General features: G+C 39.1%; 1 protein-coding gene across 7 annotated transcripts in view; it reads left to right on the plus strand.

Moving 5' to 3' along the window:
• Positions 1 to 26,574, plus strand: part of foxp1b (forkhead box P1b) — a 190,121-nt gene that overhangs the window by 50,857 nt on the left and 112,690 nt on the right. For 5 of the 7 annotated variants that reach the window (XM_077574039.1, XM_077574037.1, XM_077574033.1 and 2 more), the window contains exon 4: positions 916 to 987. The exons of 1 other annotated variant lie outside the window; for it this stretch is intronic. The gene's annotated coding sequence lies outside the window, so the exon portion shown is untranslated. Of the gene's footprint in view, positions 1 to 915; positions 988 to 26,412; positions 26,546 to 26,574 lie in introns of those variants that run through there. One more of the 7 variants, XM_077574036.1, reaches the window with a different exon arrangement.

A 26,574-nucleotide genomic window follows, 5' to 3' on the forward strand; every position in this document is an offset into this window, starting at 1 on the left:
TAGGAGAAATATGATGTTTGTTTATCAGATTACCAACAGTTTTTAATTTGTCAGCATCAATGCTTGCAATTGTAGTTTGGTTGAAATGCAAGGATTTTGTACAAGGTGTTGTTTTGGTTTACAGGAGGTTAAACATAAGTCAGGTTTCCATCCAGTGCGCAAAACGGACATGCGACTTATGCCCCGTTTCCATCTGTTCTTCTTTTGCGAATATTGAGAGGGGGACTCAGTGATTTAAAAGAAGAAGAAGACCAGGAAGCGACTGCGCCGTGCGATGACATTGTATGAGTTTGCTTTTGTTTTGACAACACGTTGAGAGGAACCAGTTGAGGTGGCTCGGGCATCTGGTTCGGATGCCTCCCTGGGCATGTCCTACCGGCTGTCCTGGGAACACCTTGGGGTCCCGTCGGAGGAGCTGGCTGAAGTGGCTGGGGAGAGGGAAGTCTGGGCTTCCCTGCTAAAGCTGCTGCCCCCACGACCCGACCGCGGATAAGCGGAAGAAGACGGACGGACGGAGTTTGCTTTTGTAATTCTTAATAAACTGTTTTTCCATCTAAAATTGCATTAATATTCGCTTCTTTAATTAATTCCAAAAAGATTTCTGTTTCGTCGTTCCCCCAAACATACCTTAATTTATTGTCCGACATTGCTTTGGGACTACAAACGTACGTGTGACGTGCATCCGGTCTCGCCAGCGGTTATTCGCAAAACCTGTTTCCTGTTTTGGGCCCTTTTTCGAATTTCTAGCAGTTTTATTTTCGCATTTCTTTAAAATTTGAATAAAAATGGGTGGATGGAAACCCAACTATAATGAACTAAAAAAAAAGGTGACCAATGTGACCAATCATAAATAAAGAAAACAAGTTGTTGGTTGTGTTGAAAATGATTTCTTACCTTATGTTTCCATCTTTTTAGTGGAGGGTGCGTTCAGTGTTTCGCCAACTCCGGAAGAGAACATTGCTTTGAATGAGCAAGATCTTCAATAAGGTAAGAAATGTTCTTCAATTCATTCTAAGGCAATAGTGCGCTTCTCAATTATTTTTTTTGTTACACGAAAGTAAAAAAAATCCCCGCCAAAAACTCCCCGCCGTGTCTATAAATAATTGTCTGTACAATTGTCAGAGGCCCGAGTACAACTTGCGCACTCTCTAGCAATGGGAGCGCCACTAGGTGGGCTTCCATCCATCTATTTTTATTAGAATTTTCAAGAAATGTGAAAATAACACTGAATGGAAGCGCTGGAAATTCGAAAGAGGGCCCACAATTCGCCCAAAAAGTTTTTACGCTTGAGTGGGGTGGATTTTGAAGCGTATTGAAAAAAGGGAAATGCAAGTTTGAGTTATGGTTTTGCGAATAAACGCTGGCAAGACCGGATACGCGTCGCACGTTTTGACCGGATATTACGTCACACGTACGCTTGTAGTCACAAAGCAATCTTATTCTCCCACTGGCAAGTCATTATTGGTGGAATCAGCTCTGTTATAAAAAGCTGCCTGCTCTTCTAAAACTGCTCTGTGCCAGAACCTCAACAAGTGAAGGAGAGAGGATGGGTCTAATCGTCCAGATGGGTTCCAACACTTCCTTCTTTTCTTCCTTCTCTTGGTTTGGGGCTCTTTATTCTTGCCTCATCTGCTCTCTTATAGCAGGCAACTCTGTAGTTAGCTTGCTGTACATTTGGGAGAGGCAGCTGTTCAAAGTCTACTTTTGACTTTAAGTCCAGGACCGCCACCGACCATTTTTTTTGTGTGAATCTCTCCATCTCCTGTTGAGGCTCATCTGTGACCAGCCAGTCTGCACCAAACTGCCTTAAAGCAGTGTGGAGTTTAGGATTCTGCTCCAGCTTCTTCATGGGATTCACCTTGCCTTTGCCTTGAAAAGCGCTTGCACAGTCCTTCCCAGTAAAGACGTAAAATCTCAACAGGGTGCTACAATATAGTCAGGACCAAATGATTCAGACAGTTCTGTCACATTTAGGAGTATGCAATGTTTTCCAGAGCAAATTTCAATTTGTTTCTGAATATAGACACTTAAAGGATAACAAAAAAATAGGTGGCATCAAAAAAGCCTTGGGTTGCACGTAGACCCCCGATTCCATCTAGACTTAATGTTTTTTTTTCTCATATTTTCTTTTTACCTCAATTCTTCTGTTTTAAGATGAAATACTGAGAACAAAATATTGTAAAACAATCAAAGGTTATCTTTAATTTATATATTTGTTGTAAGCTCCGGAAAAAAGTTATTGTTGTAGTACTTATTATTATTATTATTTTTTAGAATTAATCGGCCGATTAATCGGTAATCGTTTTTTCCCCCGCCAAATATTGGTATCGGCATTGGTCACAAAAAAATCCATATCGGTCGGGCCCTAATAAAAATTAGGCATGAAGTGCAAGTACAAGTGCTATAAAGAGACCACAAATCCTGGGCAGCATCTTAGTGTCTTTGCTGGTGAACGTACGCGTCCATCAGCAACACATCCGTGCGGAAACACGAAAGGTTGGTTGTGGGTGCCACAAAATATATATTTTTAAATTATTAAAATAATTTCGAGCCATGCATTTTTGTGTCAACCAAATTTTTGTGTCAACCAAATTTTTGTGTTCAAGACAACAGAGTTGGTGGACTTTTTCCCAACCCAAAAATTTGCAATGCAAGATATAGGACCAAGGTGGGGCGTGACAATACAATACCTTAATTCTGTAAGTGAGACCTCCTGAGAATTGTTTCTATGAAAAAAATATAAGAAAGATGCCAATAAAGCTATCCGTTTTAATTGTTTTGTTCATCTTATTTACAGTGTCCATTGGCCCAATACCTTGTTTTGTCTTTGCATGTCAACTCAATTCTCAACAAAATGATGCATGTATATTCCATAAAAATATGTAAACTGCAATCCAAGTTATTGCTTTTATCATGCAGTCAGTGTATACAATGCACACAACATTTAAAAAATGCTTGGTGGATTTACAGCGTTCTGATTACATTGCTAAAAAAAAATCAGTTGTTTAAAAATAAACAACATGAGTGTTGAAGCCATTCAAAGATTGTGGGCACGTTTAAGACCTCCGTTTAATTTACTTTGTTGCGTTTACTGCCTGCTTTGAAATGTAATTTCTTTATATCAGCATCAAACTGAAATTGCCATGTATTAGTATTTGGCTTGGTAAGCTTCTAATTCAGCGGCATTTACAGCCGTCTGTTTTTCAATGCATTTATAACACTTTGATTCGACAAAGCTCTTTAATCGTTTATGCCTAGGTTGGAACATAATAAACAACTGTAGCAAAAGTGCCTCGTGGGGGTGATTCTGGCAAGAAAGTGAAACGCTTCTGTCACTTGCAGTGTTGTTGCTGCACTTTAAGTACCTTAATCTATTCTCTCAGCATGGCTGCCATTGTGTAAAACCCTAACAGGCATAGCAAATGCGTGACACTTTGGAAGCTGTATGGAGTGAAAACTAAAGCAACAACTTGCTTCGGTCCTTGATTGAGACCACAAAATGTGGAAAAGCTTTTCAAACAACTCACCTAATTACTGGCCGCATTCCTTATCTGATGCTTTGTGGTGAAGGTTTGGTGTGCAAATGTTTTTTTCGTCGCGGTTCCTTCAAGGTTGCGAGAGGTCGCAAACACATTTTGAACCTGTTCAAAATGTGATGGCCAAGAAAATGTGCACACAGCAAAATCGCCAGTGTTAGATTAACACTGAAAGTGTTAAATCTAACACTGGGAAAGTGTTTATGTGTCCACACCAATTAGTGTAAATCTGACACTTTGAAAAAAATTCACGCACGACCAGTGTTACTCCAACACTTTATAGTGTTAAAAATCTTCACTGCTAAACACTGAGTAGTGTTGAAAGTACTCTACACTACTGTCAGTGTTACACTAATATTCTGCCAAACTACACTTAACTCTGGTGTTCAAACACTTATGAGTGTATAGCAAATGCGTGACACTTTGGAAGCTGTATGGAGTGAAAACTAAAGCAACAACTTGCTTCGGTCCTTGATTGAGACCACAAGATGTGGAGTAGCTTTTCAAACAACTCACCTGGCTGCATTCCTTATCAGTGTTGAAGATTTAAACTCAAACAACACTTTACTCTGGTTCTTCATTTATATAACGTTTTTCTTTCTTACAAGGCCCTTGAAGCGCTTTAGATTTGGACTACTTTTTTTTTTTTCTGGAGAGCTCAGTATTGTTCATTCGGTAATTTTACCGATTTGACATGTCATCATCATTGCTCTCTTTTAATTTAATTTTATTTTATTTTTTTATTTTTGGATGTGGGTGAGTATGTGCACGTGCGTGTGAGTGTGTGTGTATTTATCAGTTCACCTAAAACCTATTTAAAAATCCCATACCGTTCACCTAAACCGAACACTTCCAGCCAGAGTCGTGAGGTTGTCAGGAGACCCGAGGAAGGACCAAAGAAAAGAAAGGAAAGTGAAATCCAGCACCGACCAGACACCACCCACCAGGCCACCAACCCCAGAAACATCTAAATTCCAACAAATCAGGGAGACCTCAAGAGATCAAAGGAGAGACTGAGGAAAGGAAGGAAGGACAGACGAAGCAGAGTGAGATCCACAGACACCAGCCTCTACCGATTCAACGACCAGAGGAAGAAGCAGATTGTGTTTGAGTTTCGATAGATGCTGGTGTGGTGGATCTGGCCTGCATGAAAATCTCCACCAAAGAGGGGAGCCGTCGACCCCTGCCAGGACAGATTTTGACTACTCATGACACGGCATCAGGAGCAACCGGGGGTTCAGTATCTTGCTCAAGGATACTTTGACATAGTCAGACTGGCCTGGGATCAAACCCACACTCTCAGTGTCGAGAGATGACCACTCTACCAATGATCAACACCAGCCCGACAGCAATACCTGGATGTATTGCTATTGAAATGTCAACAGAGCACTGGAAAAGTTTCTCCCTTACTGGCAATGAGGGTGTGGTCAATTTAACACGCAAGGTAGTAACTTTTTTATCATAACAGTGTTAAAATAACACTGCTTACTGCATATTTGATCAAACACTGGAAATTTAACACTGATTGATTTGCTGAAATATCACCAATGTGAAATCATTGCCATGACATAGTTTAGCCAAAGATCAAAATAAACAAAATGTCAGTTAGGTATACAAATAAATATTCTGAGTTTATTAGTGACCTCAAATTATTGACTGCATTAAAATAGATTATATACGGCACATTATGATTCGGACCTTGGCGTTATTCCATCTTATCTCAATATCATATCATTAGAAGACATCGAAACTCAGACACAATCTTCCTCAGGTCTTTGAATCGGTGGAGGCTGGTGTCTGTGGATCTCACTCTGCTTCGTCTGTCCTTCCTTCCTATCCTCAGTGTCTCCTTTGGTCTCTTGAGGTCTCCCTGATTTGTTGGAATTTAGATGTTTCTGGGGTTGGTGAAGGACTCTGGTTGGTGGCCCGGTGGGTGGTGGGTGGTGTCTGGTCGGTGCTGGATTTCACTTTCCTTTCTTTGGTCCTTCCTCGGGTCTCCTGACGGCCTCACGATTCTGGCTGGAAGTGTTCGGTTTAGGTGAACGGTATGGGATTTTTTAATAGGTTTTAGGTGAACTAATGAATACACACTCATTCGCATGCACACACGCACATACACATACTCACCCACATAAAACAAACAAATAAATAAATAAATAAAAAAGAGAGAGAGAGAGCAATGATGATGACATGTCAAATCGGTAAAATTACCGAATGAACAATACTGAGCTCTCCTCGAAAAAATAAAATAAAATCATTAGAAGTACAAACACTATTAAATAAGGAAAAAGATGACTCAGGTGGTGGCCAGTGGAATTTTGAGGTCAGCTACGGTTAGTGTGCATATACTGTATTTACTGCTGCGTCTGTTTCAAATGTTCACGAAATGTACAAAGTGAAGTCTAATATGAAACTTTTGATTAATTGACATTTGTAAATTTGACTCACATAATGATGTAAAGTTGGAAATAGGCACACCATCCTACAGTGTAAATCAAGCCAAACGCAGCGCCGCTCAATACTGTGGCGGTGCAGGGTCTGCTGAACTTGCGTCATCATTAGCAGCGCAAAATAATGGCTACCCTGTTGTCTGCAATTGTTGGCTGTGCTGTCCTTGTCCTTGCCGAACCTTAACCCCCAACTGCATGTATTTTCCGTTTTTTTTTGTTTTTTGCTATTTTGTTTTTATTTTGAAACAAAGAATGATCAAATGTTGAATTGTTTCGACCTTAAAAATACATTGATGAAAATACATTTTAAGAGGAAAAAAATGTTGGTGCATAAGCATCATCTACTTTGTTTTTGTTGTTGTTGTTTTTTTTTGGTTTGCATTTTCAGTTGAACATGGTTTGTCAACACCTTATTATTTTCTCCCGCATTACTTGGCGCTCCTATATCTATTTAAAGGTTGAATCAATTGCATTTTTGTTGTATAGATGGTCATCTTGAAGAATATTTCCTTTTGGGAAGGAAAATGCATTTGGTGTGGATCAATTTATTTTCTTATCAGTATCATGAAGACCACTTTCACTTGTAGTGTCACACCTGTATTGACTCAGACATGGATAATATCAACTGGCTAGCAGCAGCTGAACATATTTGTATGAGATAGATTCAATCAGTGGAACATAGCAATGCTGCAGATCCTGTACATTGTCTTACCTGCTAAATAATGACTGATAAGAATGATTATAATGCAATAATACTAATAGTATCCTTAAAGCCACAGTATGTAATCTTTATCGCCATCTAGTGGTAAACTAATAAATTCAATTTAAAAAAACACTATTGATTTCAATAATATGCAAAAAAAACAACAACTTACCATATATATATATATATACAAGAGGCTGACATGTTTAGCCACCATCTTCCTGCTACGAATGCCCAAAGGACAACTTTACAAACATAGTTAGCCCTTGTGGTGTTTGCATCGAATGCGGACCCAATGGGTGGACCGCCGCTTACCTTCCACAGCAGGGGTCTGCAGGTGGTCGTCAGAGTCAAATCAAACCTGAGCTGGCGTGTGAAACAGAAAAGTTCCGACAAGACATAGTCAGACTTACCTCCACACACAGCTTGGGTTCTGGTACAGTCTGGGTCTGGGTTCTTTTCCACTCTGGAGTTGCCCACTGGTGTGAGGCGCAGAGCAGGTGTGAGCAGACTTATTGCCCCCCGGCTTGGCGCCTGTACGTTGGGGTTCACCCCGGTGGACGAGACGGTAGCGTCCCGCCGCCTTCGGGTCGGGGGATGGGTCCTGACTGTTGTTTGTACCTACGCACCAAACAGCAGCTCAGAGTACCCACCCTTTTTGGAGTCCTTGAAGGGTGTGTTGGAGAGCGTTCCCCCTGGGGACTCGCTACGCTCACGTGGGCAGTGACAGTGAGACCTAGAGGGGCGGGAATGGGAGGAAATGCCCCCCCGATCAAAACCCAAGTGGTGTTCTGTTACTGGACTTATGTGCTCGTCACGGATTGTCCATAACAAAAAACATGTTCAAACATAAGGGTGACCATATGTGCACCTGGCACCAGGACACTCTGGGCTACAGTTTGATGATCAACTTTGTAGTTGTGTCATTGGATTTGCGGCTGCATGTCTTGGACAAAGAAAGGGGCGTCAACTGATCACCACCTGGTGATGTGTTGGCTCCGATGGTGGGGGAAGATGCCGGTCTGACCTGGCAGACCCGAATGTATTGTGAGGGTTTACTGGGAACAACTGGCAGAATCCCCTGTCAGAAAGAGTTTCAACAACCACTTTCGGCAGAACTTCTCCATGGGAGGCAAGGGGACATTGAGTCCGAGTGGACCATGTCTCGCACCGCCATTGTTGAGGTGGCTGATCGAAGCTGTGGCCCTAAGGCGGTCTGTGCCTGCCGTGGCAGAAATCTCAAGACACGTTTGTGGACACCATCAGGAAGGGATGCCGTCAAACTGAAGAAGTCTTTTTGGCCTATGGGACTTCGGAGGCAGCTGACAGGTACCGGTTGGCCAAGCGGAATATAGCTTCGGCGGTCGCTGAGACAAAAACTTGGGTGCGGGAGGAATTCGGTGAGGCCATGGAAATCGACTTCCAGATGGCTTCGAGGAAATTCTGGTCCCCATCCGACGTCTCAGGACGAGGGAAAGCAGTGCACCATTAACAGTGTATAGTTGAGATGGGGCGCTGCTGACCTCAACTCGGGACATCATCAGTTGGAGAGAATACTTCGAAAACCTACACGCCTTCCTTTGAGGAAGCATAGTCTGGGGACTCTGAGGAGGCTCTCCTATCTCTGGAGTTGAAATCACTGAGGTGGTTAAAAAGCTCCTCTGTGGAAAAGCGCCGGGGGGATGAGATCCGGATGTTGTTGTGGGGCTGTCGGGGTTGACACGCTTCTACAACATTGCATGGACATAGGGGAGGGACAATGCCTCTGGATTGGCAGACCGGGGTGGTGGTCCCCCTCTTTAAGAAGTGGGACCAGAGGATAGGTAGTGTTGTCACGATACCAACATTTTTACTTTGATGCTATACCTGCATAAAATACCTCGATAACAGCACTGAATTGGTATCTCAACAACATTTTAATCAGCAAAAGCAGCAAAATTTTAATTGGCAAAAGAGTTCATATTATTTGTATTTTTTATTAATTCAAAATATTAGGATGTATACATGTTAATGAATTTACAATTGTACATGCTATATGTACATATACTGTATGAGCTTTCACATTGCTTGCTATGTTATTGAAGTACTATATTTGACTGCATTTGATGTCATCCGTAGATATTTACAATACAGTGGCACTCCAATGACTCAACGTAACGTTGCTTGTGTGTGCCTGCCTGTCTGCTCTTCTCTATTCCGCACCCAACTGGTTAAATGCGTAATCAAATACTACAAACTCGGAACAAACTAATTCACACTCGACTTATTTTTTTAAGGAAAGTGTCAAAAATGCATCTCAACCTATCGCTCTGTCAGTCGTCTGACCTTTTTCTATGCATACCTGATACAGTATACGTGCCTGTTAAATGAACACACCTCAAATCCACTGCAGAACGCAAGTGATTGTTGCTTTTTCTTCTGCTTCTCCACGATAAACATTTTTCTCATTACACATTTCAGGGACATTTTTCCTTCAACCCCAGACAAGGAGGTAGATGTATAGCCCTTTTTTCCTCGTTAGTGTAATGGATAGTATCTCCTCGTGTCTTGGGGATGACCAGTTTGATTACCCGACGGGGAGGTGGTGTTTGTGAAATTAACCTTTTGGCTGCTCAGTTTTCATTGCAAATACAAAGAAAATGCTTTCAGCCGGTCTCGAGCCGGGGATCTTTCGCGGTTCAAGCGAACATGATAACCACTACACTATGGAAACAGACTCTTTCCTTCAACCTGTTTGCAGGGCTGAATCAGCGTAACTTCCTCTGGTCGTTGAATCGGTGAAGGCTGGTGTCTGTGGATCTCACTCTGCTTCGTCTGTCCTTCCTTCCTTTCCTCAGTCTCTCCTTTGATCTCTTGAGGTCTCCCTAATTTGTTGGAATTTACATTTTTCTGGGGTTGGTGAAAGACTCTGGTTGGTGACCCGGTGGGTAGTAGGTAATGTCTGGTTGGTGCTGGATTTCACTTTCCTCTATTTTCTTTGATCCTTCCTCAGGTCTCCTGACAAACTCACGACTCTAGCTGGATTCTGACGTATTCGGTTTAGGTGAACGGTATGGGATTTTTAATAGGTTTTAGGTGAACTAATGAGTACACACTCACACACACGCACACATGCACACACACACACACACACACATAAATGAAGCATCTGGCTTGTCAATTCTGATCAAAAACTATCAAATGCTATCCTAAAAGTTTGGTCTCAGTCAACCAAGTCTGCTTCAAGCGCACAAAAGAGGCGGGACTACTGCTTGACCCCCCCATCACGAAAGACGTGGTTGCCGAGCACGTGGCTTCCTTCTTTGAGCCCCACCAACAAGCCCAGGATCCTTGAGTTCTGGTTAAAGGAAGTTCTTGGTTGTAAAAGTTCCGCAGGGAATTTATAATTTGTGTTTCCACGGCGTCTTAGAGTTTCAAATGAGTTTGATGACGTATGAGTTTGATGAGCGCAGCCGATGTAAATTACCTTTTTATCTTAGTTCGTTGGGTTGTAGGATGCATGTTTTCTTTTTATCTTTGATTCACATTTTAATTCTGTTTCATTAATAGGTTAGGCTGTGTGTGATTTATGTGTGTGTTTACTAAATAAATGTGTTGTCTAGAGATTCCATTTCTGCCGAATCATTTGTGTTTTCTGAGTGGATTAGTAATTCTCTTATTAAAGCACAGAACTCCATAATTAACTAAAATAGCAACTTCAGATTATGAATACTTGATAATAGGATTTTTATCATTTATTTTGCCCCTACAAACAAGCAAAGTCAACGTGGTGCCCCCAGAGGTTGCTGAGGAAATTACAACTCCCCTCAGTACTGTCTAAATTTCTCGTTCCAAATAATCGCTACACCCGTGTTAGGCGAACGTGATAACCACTACACTATGGAAACGGGCTGTTGACTTTAACCTGTCAGCCGGGTCGGCAATCCGCGTAGCTGGATAAGCGGCAGATAATGGATGCATGGATGGATTGGGCTGGAAGAGGCACCAGTTTGGGAAGACACTTACTTTTGCTTTTATCCTAAGGTTGTTTGGTATTGTAATATATTTGGCGTCAATGATCAAAAAACATCTCAGTTTTTGTTTTCTTTATTTTTTATTTTTATTATTATTATTTTTTACTTTGAACCAAAACAATGAAATACAGAATGTAGTTTGCATGTACCTCATGGGGAAATGTAATGTGAATTATTAAACACAGAAGTATGTGGCAATTTTCTCATGTTTATTTAGAAAACAGTCTCTGTGGCTGGCTAGAAAAACACAGAGCTGATGGTGCAATGAAACCTGGATTGACAAACACCATTAGCTGAAAAATTTCCATTCTTTTGCAACAATGTTATTGTTTACCTTACCATAAATATCCTAATATGGTTATCCCCTTATCAAATGTTGGCCACAGCAGAGCTGAGGGGCCCTCGAGAAGCTTTCAGCTGCCACTTAGACAATAAGAAACAAATGCCACTGCTCGGCAAAATAGCCTGACTTTGATAGTCTTACAGTACTCGGCCTTCCTTTTGTGTTTGACTGTGGCTCTGCTGTGTAACCTTTCTCTATTGTCAAATGTCCACTTCTGTGTTCCTCTTTTCTTTCTTGCCTTTTTTTTCTGTTTTTATTTGTCTGTATCTCTGTTTTGATCTACGTCTGTGGCCTGGTGTTAGCTATGTGTGGATTGACTGATGGGCCTCCGTTTGCTGTGTTATTTAGTAAAAGGGTGGTTTGCTGTGGTGTTGAAGTTGCTGTTTCTCTCACCCCACTATGAAGGCACAGCTCAGTTACAAGTCCTATAGAAAGCTGATGCTGTTCATCATGGTAGTGCTTACAGTGTGGAAATGAAGCTTCGTGTAGAAATAGAAATGTCACACTCGATTTTTTATTTTTATTTTTTTTGCTTCAGTTACATACAGATAAGAGCTTCATGAAACTCCCGTTTGTTCTGTTTTAAACATTCAGCAAGTGTTTTGCATTGTCAGTGTTAAAGATGAATCCTGATAAAATATGACCAATCATGTCCATTTGTTATCTGTCTTTAGCTGTGCAATCCATTGAGAATACTATTACTGGGTTTTTGGCAAAGAGGTCAGCAACCTTTATCTGGCAGAGAAATCGGGGTTTATCAGATGCATAGTCTTTCTTTTCCCCAGCTGGTGGAGGTAGATGGCAACCTCACTTAAATCCTAAAATCCTCACGTTTATGATATTTGCCCAGCATTATCTGTGCCTGTGGATGAATCGGAGCGCAGAACATGCGGAATGTAGAAGGTCATACAGCATGATTTACACAGTGTAGAGCCAAAGAATCGCTGGGAAAATACTTGGGCTTGGATCAAACAGACACCATGCAAGATTTTCATGACGATAACTGTATTTTTTGTCATCAGCCTTGGTTTTTAGAGTGAATCTGGCTTAACTGTCATGAGAAATGTCTGTCATCTAATAAAATAAAGCTTCCACTAAAATGGCTTGAAGCTTGTCAAAATAAAATTCGGGCCAAAAATGTTTGTGTAAAAATATGTCTTAAATGTTGCATGATATTTTGATAGCCAAAATGCCACAATGCTTAACTAAAACGTGCATCAGATGATAAACTTACTGTAAATTGTACACTAAGGCAAGTGTGTGGTTGGTTCAATGTACTGTATCAGTGTTGTCTTAATTGTTTTAGGTAAATTGCATGGGTTCCTGGTTGCATGAAAATTATTTTTGGTTGCTGCTGTTTACAATTTCTAATATGCAAAAAGTGTGCAAGGTTGCTGATTTAAAATTTTGGGTGAAAAATGTTGCAGTAGTTTTTATTATTACTGCAGTTTTTTATGTCATGAAAATACTGATAATTTGGGTTAATATAATTATGGTATGAAATTGTTTCTGTCATCATAATTTATTTTTATTTTTTTAATTCCTGGGAAAGACTGAACATGTCAAAGTATTGACCATACTCTAAACTTGAGTATCATCCTAATTGGAATACGGATTAATCACAATTGATATTGTGGGTTATTTTTGATTGTCTAATTAAGGGTATTATCGCTTTTCTTTTCTTTTCTAAAGGAAAAGGGTAAACATGGAATATGCTTATACATCCACTTGTTTGCTTAAAACTGAAAGACTAAAAATAGAGTAAGTAAGAGTTTGTTGTTACGCATGCTGTATGTGATAGGCGGGTGGCACGGACCTTTATTTGATGTTAGTGAACTTTGTGGAAGGCCTCTCGAGGTCACTTTCTGAGAAAAGCAGCTCACTCTAGTAAACATATTTTTAGCCAAAGATTTGTAAACACTGTAACGACATAGATAGATATGAAGTCCATCCAATGCTAGCAATTCGCTTTCCCTCATTTCCCTAGCTATGAAACATTGTGCTGGGTTTTAATTGGGCAAATCACACTATGCACATCTACAAATTAGTTACATAAAGCTTTGTGTCATGCCTACTGATAATATAAATGTAGGAGAGAATGAGGGCTGAAAATAAATGCAGCACAAGTGTATTTTTTGTTTAAAAAAAATGAAATAATGAAATGCTGCTTTAGCACATTTCCAGGTATATATATATATATATATATATATATATATATATATATATATATATATATATATATATATATATATATATATATATACAGTATAAAAAGAGCCCACTGTTAGCTGTGGAGGTGCATCTGAACTTCAAATCCTTTTAATTAGAAGTGAGATATTAGCATTTGGTCGGGCTTTATGTGGGGTGAGGGGATCGGCCAGCGACTGTGCCTTCATTAGCCAGCTTCTCTGTGTAATGAGTGCCGTCATTAGCTGATGGAGGGGATTTGCTCGAGCTTTACCTTGAAAGGCACATCTTTTAAATACTTGCAAGGAATAAGGCATTTTAATGGATTTCTTAATGAATAGAATAAAGATGCTATATCTTGAAAATTTGAGTGTGTGTCTGATCATGTGTATCAGCTGCTTTTTAGTTGTAGTTTATTATTATTATTATTATTTTTACCAAAGAAGGAAGACAAAATTTGGAAAAGCAATTGGGGGAAGAAAAAATAAGACACTGATAATTAATCAGTAAAGATAACATTTTAGATAACAGTTAAGTTGAGTTTTTTTGTGCAATTTGTGTGTTATTTACAATGCAGGAAGTGGTATCTAAGCTTTAGTGCTCGAATTGAAAACGCTCCACATTTATCAAAGAACCCTCACAGGATAAACCTGACGGCACAAATGTCGACACTGAAGCGCATGTGCACTTTCTGCAGTCATGACAGTTGGAGCTGTAAGAGTTTTTTTTTTTTATGCTATGGAAGTCACTCTAAGCCTTTAACGGTGACTCCATTCTCAAAATCATGCATGAAGTGATTTGTATTTTATTGATGAGTTTTTGAAGTGGCAAGTGTGGGAAATTGGATCTTTGATCTCCTAGAGTTTGGGAAATATATTCTGAGTGTGTTGAGCTCTCCAGGTAAAATACCCGCATCCAACCATACGCTCTCACAAGCGCATAGACTGAGGCAGACCTGTCATTTCGGAGGGATATTAACGCACCCCCTCCCTTTTTTTTCTTCTTCAAAACACATACAGGTATTTGTTTTGGATGTTTTCACTGAGTGTACATGGTAATTACTGCTGTTCATTAACAAAACTGGGTATTTGTTTTCAACTTCAACCGATCACTTTGATATGCTAATTACAATGTAATTTAATTTGAGCCCTGTAATGATGATGCTGTTATTATGGACATAAATGATGCAGTTAAGCTGAGAGTAATCTCATTTGCATACTGTACATGCCAGTAAATTAAGCCCTTTCCTGTGTTGCTTCAGCTTTAATTTTCCACTCCTTTTCACACAGCATCCCTCAGCCCCTGTGCCTAATAGCGGGCTAGCTTGTTTGATGTCGACAGCTGCTTACTGCACTAAATCTAGTCACAATATGTAGTCCATAAAGCCTCCTAAGTGCTCTTTTAAGAAGTTCCTATTAATAAGCTAGTAAGCTATTCATACTTTGTGCTAAAGAGAAAAGCAGGCTTCGTCGTCACCGTCTTTCATCCACAGTTGATACGATCATGTCCAGAAAATCAATAGGTTACATTGATGTGACTGTGTTATATACTTGTTACTTATGTACTGTGCACAAGAGGGAAGCAAGTACCATTTTGTATTTTTCTTTTTCTTTTTTTCTCAATAATAATTAATCTATGACACTTCGGCAAAAAGCAGGGTTAGGCATTGACCTTGATTGTAGCATTCCACTTCAGTTCACATTAAAAAAAAACATAACGAAAAAGTTCCGTTCCGTTCCGTCTTCAATTCCGCTTATCCGGGGTCGGTCGCGGGGGCAGCAGCTTTAGCAGGGAAGCCCAGACTTTCCTCTCCCCAGCCACTTCACCCAGCTCCTCCGACGGGATCCCAAGGCGTTCCCAGGCCAGCTGAGAGACGTAGTCGCTCCAGCGTTTCCTGTGTCGTCCCCGGGGCCTCCTGCCGGTAGGACATGCCCGGAACACATCCCCAGGGAGGCGTCCAGGAGGCATCCGAACCAGATGCCTGAGCCACCTCAAAAAAAAAAAAAAACGAAAAAGTGACAGATTGGATTTCATTTTAAAACGAAAAAGACTTCCCATGGGCTCACCACCTGTAGAGAGCTAGGTCGCGCTTTAAGGCGTTTGGAACCTTGGCGGTCTGGTCCCAGGCTACAGAAGCTTGGTCTAGGAACGGGGAAGGTCAGCTCTCTGGCGAGCCTTAGCTTGCGTTGGTCGAACATTCCCGACTAGACATGGTTGAACTCACCTCTGGTACTGGTACTCTTGAAAGGGGTTGGACTCTATCTCACTCTTAGTCTTCATATTGCCCTCTGGCAAGGTGCCTGTACATTGGGGTTCACCCCAGTGGATCCGTGTATCCGGAGATTGAGATTAGTTTATTTGAAAGGGGACAAAACACATGGTGAATGAAACATGGTTTAAAAAGGTTTAAAAAGCCCAAATTAGCCAGAAAGCTATTTTTCATCTGTAGTAGGGATAGATCGATTATCCTAAAAAAATCTGGGAACTAATTATTACAATTTTCATTGATGCTTCTGACCCTGGGAACTCTCTGCACCTTCTGTCTTTGTTTGAAATTAAAACTAGATAAGTTAAGTTTTAAAAGGATATTTGATATATATTTTGCCATTTTCAGCAGCAAAAAGTTAATATTTTGTCCAATATTTTGTAACTTCATTATTTTTCATAAACAATTTATAGTTTTAAAAACAAATATTTCCACTTGCTGTCGACTGAAAGATGACATCACATGTGCTGAAAAAGTGGGTAACGACCAATCAAGGTTCAGTTTGCTGACCAAACCCAGAAAACAGGTGAGCCATGACTGGTCGTTACCTACTAAAAAGAAAAAAGTTTTTAAAGTTGTTAATTGTACAAGCAAAAATAATGACGTTATCAAACTCACTCTGGACAAAATACTAACTTTTTACTGCTGAAAATGGCTCAGTGAGTCAAGTATCCCTTTAATACTTCAGATATTTTGAAATATAAATGATAATAATAATAATAAACTTTATTTATTGTAGCAAACAAAACTGCCCCCTGGAAGATTCTGAAACTTTTTGCTAGATTTGTAAAACAAAGATGATTGACTAAGATTTCTTTTTTTTTTTACTCCAATAGTTTACAAACCCTAAACGTTGCTCAATAAACATATGCTCAAAATATAAAAATAATAATAAGGGCTGGAGTTTGTATTTTTAAAACGTGCACTTGACAACAGGACTATGCCAAGTGCCACTGTGTGTTTTGTGGTCTTAAAGAATGAGTACTCCCCTGTGGAGTTCTGGTCTTTGGGAGTATGGGGTACTAAACCCCCCGGGGGTCCCTGTTTGGTCCCTGTACAACCATTGCTAGAAAAACAACAACATGCCAGCAGTCAAACATGGTAGTGGTAGTGTGGTTGTAGGATTACTTTGCTTATCCAGGACCTGATCAATTTGTTGTGATTAATTGAACAATGTATTCTTCTTTCTACCTGAAAATCTTGCTGGCAAACGATTAGCCATCAGTTTGTGCCATCAAGTTGAAATGATTTTGGGTTATGCAGCAGGACAACTACTTAAACATGTCAGCAAGTCTACCTCTCAATGGCAAAAGCAAATAATAAAAAAACAAAATGAAGGTTTTGGAGTGACCAAATCAAAGTCCGTATTTTCTGATTTCCGAGGTTCTGCGGTATGACCTTAAACAGGCTAAAAAAAACCCTCTAACATGACTGACTTAAATACATAAAAAAGAAAAGAAAAGAGTGAGACAGTAGGTCTTAAAAAGTTAAAGTAGCACTGATTGTCACACCCAACTAAACAGCAGTGTGAAAGATTCATAACCAGTTATCACAAACACGCAATTTCAGTTATTGCTGCTGAGAGAGGCACAACCAGTTATTAGGCGCCAATTTTGTTTCCACATAGGGCCAAATTATTCAATAATTTTACACAATTAATAAAATAATAATTTAGAAGAAAATAAGCTTGATGATCTGAAATATTTAAGTGTGCATAAAAAAAAAATCACTGTCTGATGGTTTATGGACTTTTACACTGGTATCACATTTGCCGTCCACTGACAACCCTCCCACGTATTTATATCATAAAGAATATTATTTTTTTGCAAGACAATTTTCTGTTAGTGTCTAATTGGCCACATAAATCTAGTCAGTTGAGGGTGAGAAATGTTTCAGTGTCACACAGTGTAATCTTCACCCTTATTTACCAATTCATTAAGATTCATTGATGCAGGCTCGGTGAGAGGAAATGACAACATAAATCAGGCCTCCAACATAATGACCCTAATCAGTTGGGAATTGCAGAAAATGTCATGATGAACTATGTCCTTGTGTTGGTGCCACTGTATATTGTCGTTTTGCTGCTTTATGAGTGGGACGCATCCTCCTGACAAGGGCTGTATTTAAACGAAAACATAAAATAAGAAAAAAGAGACAAAGTTATTAAAAACTGACACCATTAAAAGGCAGAAATCTATGTCAGGTCTTTTCATCTTTTGTCCTTCACCCTACATCTGCCCTGACTTTCTTCCATTTGTCCATTCCCTGGGAAGTTGTGGCTTTTAAAATAATAACATGCTTTATAGGCTTAAATGAGCCTGGTGTATTGTTGAAGATGATTTGTGATTTCAGAAGCCAGTGGAGGTGTCAGGGAGTATTAACTGCTCTCACACCAATGAAGTGAGCACAATTAGATGTCTAATTGAAAGTTATTGTGCTACAATGGTCTTACTACACTGTCAGTTGTCCAATCATTCTCATAAGAGAGGTATTCCCATAACCAGTTTTGTGCCTGGACATTTATGTCCAGCAAATCAATATTACTGAATGATTGTGTATTTAAGTATTTATTCTCACTTATATATTCAGAGATGCCAAGATATTGTTGTTATGAGGAAGTCGACAATGTTCCAGTAATTTACGAGATGCTCTGTCGGTTAACTTGTCAGTTTGCCAGAAAGCGAGCGAGTGGCTACCGTGGCTTGTGATTGGCTGACACAAGATTTGGAATCTACCAACTACCAATTGCAATAACGTTTGTTGATGTCATCACATCTTCTCTCATGTACAAAAGTAGCTTCAAGCCCATCTTACTAAGATACGGGAAACTCTGCGAGCGTGGTGGCTAGAGTCGCTAATAGTCGTGAATAATAGGGATGCAACGATAATGGCAATATTGTGATATTGCGTTATTAAAACTGCCACAATATATCGTCGTCATGTCACGATATTAAAAGCAGCACATCTGTTAAAAAAAAAGTCAGATTGATTTACATTTGTGCAGTTCTAGCACCCTCTGGTGGCTAGTTTTTTAGTGCAGTTCAATTTTCAAAAGGCATGTTTTGGCCCTTATATGCTTAAAATTCACGCTAATGGTCAGATGAAGGGGAACTTAATATGCTTGTGAACCGAGTCAATATGTGGAGTAACTCAACGTGTGCGCGCATTAAAGTGCCTCGATATTAAGTGTTTTAGGTTGTTTATATGCATTGCTGTTATGTACAAAAGCACAATATTGTGTTTTTTTTTAGTATGAGCAAAAACATTTTTTTTTTTACAATATTGTGACCTTTTTCTTCTTCGCCAACCTCCCCACAATGTTGTGATAATTATCATATCGTGATGTTTGGATATCGTGACATCCCTAGCGAATAAGATACAATTTGTGACAATTTCATTAATACGAAAGGAGGATCAGTAATAATTAACTAATTAACAATAGAAGACTGCTAAGCTAATGTTAAATGCAATCATGAAACACCGGAATAAATATCGATGCTACAGTACAATTTTCACGTGTCTCGCTTGAGAGTAATCGACTGCTAGTTATTAAAGTGTAACGAGAATAACAGGATAGTCCGAAACTGGAAAATAATTAATACATTACATTGCTTAATTAGCAATCGTATTTGCATGTATGCATAGTAGTGTTGTTTTGATTTTTACTTTTGAGATCTACACCATAAATGTTTACAAATTTACATTGACTTTTTCTTCTTATTATTTTTGCTTATTTTGAACATATATAAAATAACAGGAACAACATTTATTTTAAAGGGACAGTGTGTAGAATGTTTTTTTTTTTTTTAATGTTCATTGATTTTAAAAAAACACTATTCATTTCAATAATATGCAAAAAATATGTTCTATAAATAGTAATCGCTAATCATAATACACAGGTCGTGCCGCATTTTACACAGGCTGACATGTTGTTGTTGCCATCTTTCTTTCTGCTTTTGCATTTTATTAGTTCACCACTAGATGGTACTAAATTCACCACTGTCACTTTAAGTACACTTGATTGATTGATTGATTTATTGATTAAAACATCCATCCATCCCTTTTCTGAACCTCTTGTCCTCACAAGGGTCGCGGTGATTAAAACATTCAACAACAACAAACAAGAATTGCGATAAAAGAATGAAAAAACAACAACAATTCAAACAAACACTCAAACAAAACATTATTATTATTATTATTATTGGTAGTTGTAGTTGTAGTGGTAGTAGTAATTGTTATTATCATTATCTTAATTAATCAATAAATTTTAATCAATTCAACTTTGCTAAGTGCTACTGGAATAACAGCGTTGCACATCTTCAGAAGACAAAAAAGAAAAAGAAAAAAAAGAGGAGGTTACTCATTGTCAGCTCACACAGAGGACATTTGTCCCAAAAGACAACAATTCTAATAATATTGTCCCTCCTTACATGGGGACACAATATTAATTAGACAAGTTCATTAAAGCTAACCTTGGTTTTCCCAAGAAAATGTATTTGACATATTTCATCTCCACAAGTTTGCGTTCCCGCACCCTTGGGAAGACTCCTTACATGACTTCATGGAAAGATGATTAGAACTACGACACAGTTTAAGTAATGTTAAAACAATAAGTCGCTTCACACATCCCAAAGGATTGCGATGGGCTGAAGGTATGTTTTTTTTTTCTTCTTTGCTAATTGTGCTTTCAATGTCTAATTGATTCAATCAGCTTGAGGGAAGACGTTGTGCATCCGGCCTTTTGGTCAGAAAGCAGATCCTCAATTTCATGATGTCTGTCCTCTTGTTGCAGTGTTAATGGACATGAGCCATGTGCAAAGCAGGAGTGTGAAAGTCAAATGAAGGAGAGTTGCTGAGAAAACGTGTGGGGAACGTCTCCTAAAAGAGGCTCCAAATCCCAGAATTGCCATTCCATTCATGTACAACCAGATACAAACTCATTAGACTTTTCTATTTGCTTACTCTCTATCCGCCCTAGTTGTACTAAAAATACCATGGCCTGCCTTACTTTGCTACATTCTGTCATCGTCTGGGCACAGAAGGCCTTTTATGCTGAGTGGTTTGTGGGCTTCTTATCGAGACTATGCATTATGAAACCATTCTGGTTAATTTCTGATCTTGCATTAAGCTTATGTATATGATGATTGATATTCCGTCAAAACCAGGGAACTCATCTCTACCCTCTTAGTCTACTCACACCAAGATAAGTCAAGAAAATAAATCCACCATTAATGTGACATATAATTCAATTGAAAAATAACATATTTTGAGAGGGTAAGTAACAATAAGCAATTGAGATAAGTAATACAAGTGTGCACTCCCTCTTATGGGGATGTGGCAGTCACATTCAAACTCATGTTAAATGTGACCCTGCGCACACCTGCCACAATTAAAAGTGCCTCAAAATAAAGTTCCTGACTTTTTGTAGTCACATCTGACAGTACAAAGTCAGAGTCCACTGAGAGCTTGCACGGCATCAGAAGGATCTCATTGTTCAAAGGCATCAGTCAGGAAAGTATAAAGAGTACAAAAAGAATTTCCAAGGCATTAAGCAGACCGTGGAACGCAGTACAGAAAGTCATTATTAACTCTTTGACTGCCAAAAACGTTAAATGACGTTTAGTAAAAACCTACGGAGGGCCGCCAAAGACGTTAAAAGACGTTCTCCATTTTTTTTTTTTTTTTGGGGGAAACGGGTGGAGGAAAGCCTTGGCCAGCTGTGGTGAAAGTTTCAAGCAGATCTAGTTAGCCTAATGACTATTTTTGGCCCCTAGATGGCAGCAATGACTCTCTTTTGACAAGATTGGGTAGGCGTCAGTAGAAGACGTGAGGCGGAGCTAGATGGGACAATGGCTGGGGAAAGGAAGAGAACATGGCGACCGGTTGCAAGCAGCTCGCGCTCGAGCAGTTTTTTTCAAAGACGAAAAGCATCGACCAACGCTAAAGAGCACATTGATGACGACGATGATCATCATCGATGATGATGATGGTGACTCCGTGGTTGACGCCGAAGTTGGAAGCGCTGACGCGGCGGCTATGACGACGTCATAAAGGTTCATGGGCTAGCGATGCTAACACCGGAAAACGCGAAGCACAACCGAGCACGCTCAGGCGGACGCTCAGGCGGACGCTCATGCGGACGTTCAATCGGACGACGAAGAGTGCCCCAAGTCCAATGCATATTCCTCGGAGGAGTGTGTACAGTCTGCTACTTGCTATTCCCCGGAAAAAAAGGCCGTCAAGAAAGTGTAACGTCTGCGAAACAGACAATTGAAGTGAAACGTATCTGTTGTGCAAATCCTGCTCCGTCTCGAGACCTTGCACGCAGGGCAGTTACAAAAAGAAAAACTGTATTTGAAACATCCACATAATTGTAAATAGTACCACAGTTGCACACATTTGTAAATAGTTTGTGAAATTGTTTTGTCAAATTGTTACACTGTTGAATGGAAATAAACGTATTTTGCAAACTAAAAACACTTTTTCATTGTTGGTGGTGGTGTATTACAGAAGTAAAGCACTATTTAGGTGTTTGTGGCATCATTCATGGACAAAAAGAAGTGTACAATTCAGTAGAGTGCATGAAATAACATTGTTTCACAAAAAGCTCTTTTTCTCCGCTTTTTGTTTCAAAACAGAGCATTTCGGTGAAACTAACCATTTTCTATTGTTGATTACTGAAGAACGGAATAAGGTAGAAACAAACTTTTTTTTTCTGATGAAAGATGAGAGTTCAATCTTTCATTTGGTAGTATGTGTGTTTCCATAGTCCAAACACAACATTTTCTGTAGACCTTGAAAGATCAGTCAAAATGCTTAAATCGGCTGGCACTGGCGACATCCCATTTCTGAAAACGTCTGGCAGTCAAAGAGTTAAGTAGAAAAAAAAAATATGGCACAGTGACATTACCAAGAACTGGACATCCCTCCAAAAGTGATGAAAAGATGAGGAGAAAACTGGTCAGGGATGCTGCCAATAGGCCGACAGCAACTTTGGGCCTATTTGGCTGGGTTGCTACAATAACAATGTCGGCAATACACACAAAGACTCAAGTTGTTGCTGTTTTGAATCAGTACGTGTTAACTTGCCAAAATCTTTGCACTGCGGCATCTCTGTCTTCATGATGTCAGTGTCATGTGAATTGTGTTTTGCCGCAAGTCATGTGGGCTGGATCTGTCTGTACATTTAAAATGACACATATGACAAAATTGGACTTGGGACTTACAGTGCGAATAAGACTGAAAATGTTTGTTACTAAATTTCATGATTACGAAATGAGTCTCTTGTTAAAGTCTTTGTCTCCTTCGGGTATCTGTCAGCCTCCTGTAAGGCGCAACACGACCTATCTAATATACTTAAAACATATACGATGATGTGATAGAACATAGTTTTTTTGTGCATATTATTGAAATTAACTGTTTAAAAAAAAAAAATGAATGAAAATTTTAAACAAAGCACTAATGGGACCCGTGCTAAGGATGTAACAATATCCAAATGTCAGGGTACGATATTATCACGACATATACCTCGCCATATGATCATATCACAATACTGTGGGGAGGTTTGCGATACTATATAAATATATAATACTATATTAAAACTCACAATATTGTAAAAATAAAAAGCTTGGATTCCGAAACAAGCACAATATTTTGCAATAACAAAAAAATAGAAATGGCCATAGAGCTGTCAAAGTTAATTGATTAATCGACAAGTAATCGATTATCAAATTAATCAACAACTATTTTAATAATCGAGTAATCGTTTGGAGCCATTTTTGTATTTAAAATGGTCCAAATCCTCTGATTTCAGCTTATCAACAGTAAATTTTCACTGGTTTATGTAGTCCTTCATGAAAGAAGACAGATTTTCTTCTGTGTTTAATCAAAATAAGACATCATAAAACATCTGTTTTTACTTTGGAAAACAATGACCAAACCGATAATATAGTACAACATCAATCCCCCCTTTTATTTAATCCCTATACAAATACAAAGCACAAAATAAACACCAATCACTGGTTAATAAACAGTAATCAGGGAAAGAAATGCTTTTGTAATACACGTTAATGCAAAATTAAAAATAATTCGATTAGTGGATTAATCAATTGAATAATTCATGGATTAATCGAATGTTTTAATTAAATATTCAAAAGTGACAGCATTATTTGGCCAGTTATATTTTGCATTTAGCGAATATCAGCGCAAGGTACCATGGTCTATGTAGTTCACAATGCTGTGTTCAGCTGAAGTGGCAAAATGTTTTTTTGAGAAAAATATTTGCTGGTATGATGATTTGTGGAAGTGATAATTTTGTCCATATGAGCAATAATCAGACCAGCTTTCCTTTTTGGACTGTTTAATTTGCTTGTGTGGGTGTGTGTGAGTGGCTTATGTAGAACAAAAATATAAATATAAATGGGATAAACTTGAGCAATTGCACGTAAATGTTCAAATAGTACAGCTAACATTAACATCAATGTACATAAATGACCTACAATCATTAATAACACTTAAAATGCTTACTTGCTAATGTACATATACATTGTGAATTAAGTCAATTTGTGGACAATCTCAGACGTGTTGCGTTACCATATAGCCATTAAATGTAGGTGGCCAAAACATGCCAAATTAAAATTAAACTGCTCTAATAAACTAACCACCAGAGGGTGCTGGAACTGCACAAATGAAGTACAACATGGAGTACAACTTGGCCTTTGTTAATGTGCTGTTTTTAATATGTGACTTGACAATATGGCAATTTTAATATCGCAATATCACAATATTGCCGTTATCGTTAACATCCCTAACCCTTAAATTACATAAACTTGCCTTTGTGTTAAAGTTACTTGTTATTGCAATACTAGTGTGGCTTATACCAGCAGTTGTCAGGCTCTTGTGTGCATGACATATTTGTTTTCTCGGTAACTTGCAACTTGAAGGTCTTTTACAACTACTTTTATGCATTATGAACGTTGTAGGTTAATGCTGCAATATATGTTTTATTTGTGTGTGTGTTTTTTTTTTTTTTTTTTACTCAGTCATGTGATGTTGTAATCAGTATAAACTCTGGAGTATTTTGACATCCAGGATTAGTTGCTTCCTTGAACCTACTGTAGTTACTGAATAATTAAACAAAGTAAATGTTTAACATGTTTTTGCAAGTTCCTGCTGTTATGTTGGGAGGAGTCACTATAGACTCCGTCTGGCAGAAACACTTGCTTACTTTGCTTTGACAATGGTATGCTTCCATAGGAGAACACACGGTTGACTGCACACCCCACCATCTCATGGCTTTTTTTTTTTGCTAAGCAGGTGCCACACAAAAGAATCACCTTTTGTTTATCTTGACTTCTGCCCGGCTGTTTATTCTAACCAAAGCTGCATCTGCATCAACAATGATTCCCTAAAGATACGCCCCCGCATATCTGGACCTGTTTACACTCTGCCTGCCCCCAAAGCTGATCATTCTACCTGGTTAATATTAAACGATGCTTGCAAGGAGAGATGTTTGTTCATAAACACAAAACCTGATTCTCCTGTTTACTGTAGCCATAACAGCAATCACTTATTAAACACACCACTGCTTTGTGAGTGCGATTGGTCTCCTCATCCCCCTTTTCCTTCTCCTCATTTGGTCCATTGAAATGAGCTACTAGCTGAAGTCAAGTCAGTGTTCTTTTGACACAGTCGTCTTGACTTATTATTTGTGTTGGAATGGCTGGCAGGTGTAAATTTGTCGTTTGGGAAGACAAGTTGAGTTATCTTTGGGAGAATATCTTCCCGCAATGTTTGTCTTAGCAGAGAACATCCAAGGATTGGGGCCAGTGACGGATCTTTTGCAACATGACACACAGTAAATAATGTAGATGTAAATTTGACTCTAAACATAGTCTATGTAGTCCCACTCTAAACAGAGTTAAATTTACACTTGGAAGAGTAAAATATTACACAAAAACAAAAAACTCAAGGCAGTAACAAATCCACAACCTTTTGGATATAAGCGAACAGTAGGAGTGGCATAGCTCAGGTGATAGAGTTAAAGTACCTCTGATTGTCACACCCACCTAAGTGGGGCGAAATTCGTTCTACGCATTTGACCCATCCTCTCAGGGAACCCACAACCTCCCAGTCTCAGGGCAAATACTCAACCACTAGTCCACTGATCTGGAGTGCCGGTCTCCCAAGCTGAAGGTGGTGAATTTGTTCCTCAACCCTTATGTAACTTTTATTTTAATAAACTAGTAAAATTCAGTCAAAATCTCTCCATGCAAAATGTACTTAGAATTTCGGAGTGAAAAATATGTAATAGTTTTTTTTTTTCATGGAATTGACAAATTCACTCGTACACACTAAAAATACTTTCAGTAAAATTTACTCTGAATATTTTACTATCTTCCAAGTGTAAAGTTTACTCTGTTTAGAGAGGGGCCATACAGACTGTTAAGAATAAAATTTACTTTGTGTAGCCAAATCATAAAAGTACAGCTTCATTGGTCATTTCTCAAATCACAACATTTCTTAGCACAGTTTCTCATAGTGTGAGTTGTCCATAATATGTTTTGTGTAGGTCCTGTGACTTTTCCCAAGAATCTGGAGCCAAAATACAGCAAAACATAAACTTCTTCAAAAGCCTTGAGAAAGATTCTGTTGTTGCACCTTTAGTACAGTTTGTTATGTTGTCTAGACTTGCAACCAAGCTGAACCCAAAGAACTCTAAAGTGAACGACTCCCCTTTGTCCCCTCCTTTGTGTGTCCTTATCTCACTCAAGAATTGTGCTCTTGTTGTGTGCTTGTGTAAACAAGGATTGTGTGAGAACTGGCTGAATTGTAGCAGATGGCTGCCGGGGCTTGACTGTCATGAGCATTAAGGAAAAACACAACACGGAGAAGGGTCAAAGCACAGCTGTGCAAGCCAACCTTACCTTGAGTGGACTGCGGTCTTGTTTGAGCGGTAGAATTTTGAGCAGCCACAACCAGGATTAGATTTCTAGAAAAATGTTTTTGGAAAAGAAGAAGAAGAGGAAGAAGAGGAAGTAGCAGCAAGGTGAATGAGCTCTGGACACTTTCTCTTAA

This window comes from Vanacampus margaritifer, chromosome 8 (genome assembly GCF_051991255.1).
Source record: "Vanacampus margaritifer isolate UIUO_Vmar chromosome 8, RoL_Vmar_1.0, whole genome shotgun sequence".
In the NCBI taxonomy this organism is placed as follows: domain Eukaryota; kingdom Metazoa; phylum Chordata; class Actinopteri; order Syngnathiformes; family Syngnathidae; genus Vanacampus; species Vanacampus margaritifer.